This window comes from Triticum dicoccoides, chromosome 6B (assembly GCF_002162155.2).
Source record: "Triticum dicoccoides isolate Atlit2015 ecotype Zavitan chromosome 6B, WEW_v2.0, whole genome shotgun sequence".
NCBI lineage: Eukaryota > Viridiplantae > Streptophyta > Magnoliopsida > Poales > Poaceae > Triticum > Triticum dicoccoides.
The window spans coordinates 489,926,705-489,933,285 of NC_041391.1; positions in this window are offsets into that span (position 1 = coordinate 489,926,705).

Here is a 6,581-nt window from a genome sequence, read left to right on the forward strand (position 1 = left end):
CATCAATATTATGAATATGTGTATTACCACGATCGAGATTCAATAAACCATCAACATTGGGTGTTTGACCATCGAAGGTTTTATTCATGTAAACATAATAATAATTATCCTCTGTCTTAAATGAACAACCGTATTGCAATGAACATGATCTAATCATATTCATGCTCAACGCAAGCACCAAATAACTTTTATTTAGGTTCAACACTAATCTTGAAAGTATAGGGAGTGTACGATGATGATCATATCAACCTTAGAACCACTTCCAACACTTATCGTCACTTCATCCTTAACTAGTCTCTATTTATTTTGCAACTCCTGTTTCGAGTTACTAATTTTAGCAACTGAACAAGTATCAAATACCCAAGGGTTACTATGAGCACTAGTAAGGTACACATCAATAACATCTATATCAAATATACCTTTGTTCACTTTACCATCCTTATTATCCACCAAAATGTTCGGGGCAGTTTCCACTTCCAGTAACCATTTCCTTTGCAGTAGAAGTACTCAGTTTCAGGCTTAGGTCCAGCTTTGTGCTTCTTCATGAGAGTAGCAACTTGCTTGCTATTCTTCTTGAAGTTCCCTTTCTTTCCTTTGCCCTTTTCTTGAAACTAGTGGTCTTGTGAATCATCAACACTTGATGCTCTTTCTTCTACCTTCGCTGATTTCTGCATCACGAAGAGCTCGAGAATCTTTTTCATCATCCACTGCATACTATAGTTCATCACGAAGTTCCAGTAACTTGGTGATGGTGACTGGAGAACTCTGTCAATCACAATCTTATCTGGAAGATTAACTCCCACTTGATTCAAGTGATTTTAGTACCTAGATATTCTAAGCACATGCTCACTAGCTGAGCAATTATCCTCCATCTTTTACGCAAAGTACTTGTCAGGGGTCTCATACCTCTTGACACGAGCATGAGTCTGAAATACCAATTTCAGCTCTTGGAACATATTATATGCTCCATCGCGTTCAAACGTTTTTGAAGTCCCAGTTCTAAGCCGTAAAGCATGGTGCACTAAACTATCAAGTAGTCATCATATTGAGCTAGCCAAACACTCATAAGGTCTGCATTTGCTCCTGCAATAGGTTTGTCACCTAGCGGTGCATCAAGGACATAATTCTTCTGTGCAGCAACGAGGACAAACCTCATATCACAGACCCAGTCCACATCATTGCTACTATCATCTTTCAATCTTAGTTTTCTCTAGGAACATATAAAAACATAGGGAAGCAACAACGCGAGCTATTGATCTACAACATATTTGCAAAATACTAACAGGACTAAGTTCATGATAAATTAAACTTCAGTTAATCAAATTACTTAAGAACTCCAACTTAGATAGACATCCCTCTAGTCATCTAAATGATCACGTGATCCAAATCAACTAAACCATGTCCGATCATCACGTGAGATGGAGTAGTTTTCAATGGTGAACAACACTATGTTGATCATATCTACTATATGATTCATGCTCGACCTTTCGGTCTCTATTGTTCTGAGGCCATATCTGCATATGCTAGGCTCGTCAAGTTTAACCCAAGTATTCTGCTTGTGCAAAACTAGCTTGCACCCGTTGTATGTGAACGTAGAGCTTATCACACCCGATCATCATGTGGTGTCTCGGCACGACGAGCTGTCACAATGGTGCATACTCAGGGAGAACACCTATACCTTGAAATTTAGTGAGGGACCATCTTATCACTTCAAAAAAAGACATATCCGTGACATTTTGAGCCGAATGAAATTTTTTCTGTCATACTTATGACACTTCTATGACGATAATTGTGACAAGATCCGGTATCATCATAGATGTGGTGGGCTCCTACTTCTATGACAAAAAATCATGACATAAAATGGGCTTTTCGTCCTGGGCGAGCTAGAGACACAGTTGTATGACATTTTGTGGGCCGTCCATGACGAAAAAACCGTGGTAGAAGCGAGGGCGAGGAAAATTTCAGCGAGTTCCCGGTTACGGTGGGTGGTCGGGGGCCAAGCGATGCGTGTTTCTCTCATACACGTACGCGTTTGTGCGTGATGTGTTGGGCTCTAACTGAACCCGAGCGAGGCGTCGCCTAACTGAACCCGAGCGATTGCACTATAGGCTACGCGTTACTGAACCCGAGCGATCGAGCGATTCCTTTGCTACTTCTCCTAACTGAAGCCGATCGATGCTGCCTCTGGATGAACAGTGAGCGTTGCAGGGGGGTGCAGGGGTTGGATGAACAGTGAGCAGTGGGGATGGATGAACATGACCCCGTGGCGTTGCCTCTGGATGAACAGGACCCTGATCGATCGAGCCGGTTGGGGCTGGATGAACAGGACCCCGTGGAGGGCTGGATGAATAGGACGACCCCATGGAGGGCTGGATGAACAATAGACGATGGAGGGGTGGATGAACAGTAGCCCGTGGAGGGGTGGTTGAACAGGAGCCCGTGGAGAGGGGTGGTTGAACAGTAGCCGGTGGAGTAGCGCGCGGTGGAGGCTAGATGAACAGGAGCCCGTGGATGAACAGTGGCTAGTGGAGGTTGGAGGAGGTCGACGGTGGATGAACAGTAGCCCGTGGAGGCTAGAGGAGGTCGATGATGGAGATGAACAGTATCCCATGGACTCCCGTTTGCGGTATGCCACACCCCTCCCGATGAACAGGACCCCCGTTTCGACCGTAGCGCTCTAACGCAAGTCCGTTTTGTCTGTTTTGCGGTACGCCACACCCCTCCCGATCAACAGGACCATGTTCGACCGTAGGAGGTCCAACACAAGTCTGTTTCCTCCGTTTTGCGGTATGCTACACCCCTCCCGATGAATAGGATCCCGTTTCAAACGTGGCCGGTCAAACACAAGGTCGTTTCCTCCATTCTACGGTACGCCAGGCCTCGTTTCCATTGCCTGTTCCGTCCAAGCCCTCCTGTGAACACGACGACGCATTCCGTTCTGAACGAGCCGGTTGGCTCCCCATGAACACGACGATGATGCTTTTTCTCCATTCCGACCCAGCCATGTACATGAGCCCTGACCGTACGTATATATGTGCGAGTAGGCGTTCGAGACCCCGCCCGTATGTACGTATATGGCCATATTTTCTTTCTTGCACATGGCCGTTGTATGTACGTGTACATGCTACATGCACGCCTCTACTATGACACGTGCATGCCTCTACATCGACCAGTATGTACGTACACATTCATGACCAGAATGACAACACTACATACGCTTCGACCAGGTGGGTCCCGACTGCCAGGCACTTCCTTGCGTGCGAAGATGTAGCTATTGGGTCCCAGTAGTCAGGGGGGCGAATCGTTTTTTTTGCCCGGACGCACTTCCTTGCGTGCGAAGATGTAGCTGGTGGGTCCCAGCAGTCAGGGGGCGAATCATTTTTTTGCCCGTAATATGGATGCACTTCCTTGCGTGTGAAGATGTAGCTGGTAGGTCCCAACAGTCAGGGGGGAATCGTTTTTTCATGAAATACGGTGGCCTGTCCGGTGGGTCCCTGCTGTCAGGTGGAGGAATCATTATTTTCCGTGTAATAAGGAGGCACTTCCTTGCTGCGACCGTGGAACCAGCTGTGAACCTCTCCATGTACAGTCCGCATCCGATGGAAGTCGTTCCTTGACCACGTTGACCACGCCGCGCCGAGAGCACCAGGGCGGTGGACGATGGTGAGTCCTAGGAAGGGGACGACGCGGAGCCGGGGAAGACGCGGCAGTGGATGCCCACACGGAGAGGAGTACGAGGGTTCACTAGTTCGGCTGCGGTGTGAGGCTGTCATCGCCGCAGAATAACAGGGGGTGTGGGTGAGTAGAGGGATGGCCTGGCCAGCGGTGGGAGTAGTAGGGGGCGGTGAGGCCTTTGCGGCATCACAGTCGGGCACATGAGGCAGGAGCACGTGGCACGACCGGCGCTAGTTTGGGTGGCTGGAGCAAGAAGACCAGAGGTTGAAGAAGCACTACGGCCATTGGATGAACATCATACGGTAACAGGAGCTAGAATCGTTCATATTGACTAAGTTGACAAAGCCTCCGTCCTCGTCAACTTGGTAGGCCCACAAGTCTGCCTCCCACTATGCTGGGTTTCAGCTGGCAGGGGGAGTATTCATTTTTTTGTGCATAATAAGGAGGCACTTCCTTGCATGCGAAGATAGGTGGTGGGTCCGACCTGTCAGCGGGGGGCACATTTTTTTCGAGAAATACAGAGGCCCTTCCGGTGGGTCCTAGATGTCAGGTGGAGGAATCGTTATTTTGCGCGTAATAAGGAGGCATTTCCTCGTGTGCGGTCGTGGACCCAGCTATCAGCCTCTCCATGCACAATCTACTTCCGATATTGTCGTTCGTTGACCATGTTGACCACGCCGCGTCGAGCGCATCCAAGGTGGTGGACGACGGCGAGGCCTCGGATAGCAATGAGCCAGAGATGGGAAGACATGGGAGTAGAATCGCAGACGGAGAGGTGTACGAGGGTTAACTGGTTCTAGTGCGGTGTGATTCAGTAGTCGGTGGAGAAGAACAGGAGGTGTGGAGGGGTGGAGGGATGGCCTGGCCAACGGTGGAGTAGCGCTTCACAGCGAAGCGTGCTAAGCAGAGTTGCTAGCAGCAGGAGGCGGGAGGTGGTCCCGACGACGCTGGAGGAAGAAGACGAGAGATTGAAGATGGATGTCGGCCATTGGATGTAAATCCAACGGCTACATGTCAGAATCATTTGTTGACTAAATTGACAACGACTTGCGTTGGCTTCGACCTATTGACCCACATTTCAGCCTCCAAAAATGTGGCACGTATGCAACCCATTTTTTCAGAATTTACAGTCTTTTTTTGCGCGATAGAATTTACAGTCAATTTGATCTTTTTTTGAATTACAGTCCATTAGCTGGACTAGGTGAACAAATAATGTAGCGTCCATGCGGCCCATTTATTTTTTTTCCTAAAAAATTACAGGCCATTTGCACTTTCTCGAAATACACGATTTTGCTGGGCTGATTCTAATTATAATGTTGGGTTGGGCCAGCAATGTTATCAAAAAAATACAAAGGGGCTGAGCATTTTGTTATAAATATATTTAAATAATAAGTGATATTATTACCTTCGTCCTTAAATCTTTCCAAGCTTTTGTATACAATCACTAGGATTTTTGTGCCAAAACAATCCAGGATTTTATTTTTAAGAAATTATTTTTATAAGTTAATAAGATGTGGGATATTGTTTTCTTACATATGTAAGCATCTGTTAAATATATGAGGACAATAAAAATAATATATAATAACATAAAAATAATTTAAATATATATAATATTGTTAGAAGGGAAACATAAGTTGGACCTGGCATTCCTATTCTTATATAGAAAAATAGAACAGACCTCTGCGTTTTCTTCAAAAAAATACATAAATTGGGTTGCCGATGTTTCAGGAAAAATAAAACCTCGGATGGGAGGTCCATAGGTCGGTCGATACATGACGGCCCTCTAGAAAATACAAACAGGCCTATGGACCTCCCATCCGAGGTCCTGGGCTGCGCATGTTAAAAAAGAAAGCCTAGACGGGGCAGCCCAAAACCCAGCTGATACTTGCTGCCCTAGTGATAATAAATGATACCTGCCAGCTCCCTCGCTTCGTTGTGAATTTATCTCCTATAGTAACTACGTTGAAGAACCTAAAAAAATGTAACTATGTTGACAAACCCGTGGGCCCCAATGTCAGTATAGCATTAGGAAGAAGTATTTTTTCGATGAGGCACTTGCTTGCATACGACCATAGACCTGGTGGGTCCCAACTGTCCGCCTCTCCACGTACGGTCCTCTCCAGATTCCTCTCGTTTGTTTAGCATGTTCACAATGGCAGACAACGGTGTCACGGCGAGCGCACAAAGGCGCAGGAGGGGATCCGACTACCTGAGGAAGTGCCTTATTATTAACAAAACTACTGAACTAGCATAGTGGCCAAGTGACACTACCCGACAGATGTTCCGCCCGGGTTCGATTCCACCTGTGCAGGGAAAATATCTCCAATTTTTTTGCCTCTGGCTTTATTGACATGTGGGTCCCCATTGTCATCTACGCACACCACGTCCAACACTTGCCAAAACTTCATCCCTCGTTTTCTCTGTGTTTCGCACACTCGATATTGTGTGGGCATTTTGAAAATAGCATATCTTTTTAACTGTGCATCATATGAAGATGTGCTATGCATGAATGTTGATCAGCATGATGTTAACTGGCTGGTAGTTCCATTTTCAACCATGAATAAAACTTCCAACATGATGTTAACCCTGTTTGAAAAGGCCGTGTTAATATAGATGCTCTGCCTCTGAAAGTTGCAGTTTCTTATCTGAAACTGAACTTGCGGTTTCTTATTTGAAACTGAAACTTGCAGTTTCTTCTCTGAGAATCACATTGTCTGCACTTTTATACTCCTATGAAACTACTTTTTAAAGTGCTAAAAATAGATCTCTAGAATTCATAAAATACTTCATATGCTCAATACTGCAAATCTGAAATTCAAAAGACATTCATATCTAAAAGTACTCTCAAAATACACAACCCAAGACACAATTCACAACCTGCAAATACTGATAACCCTAAGCTCCTC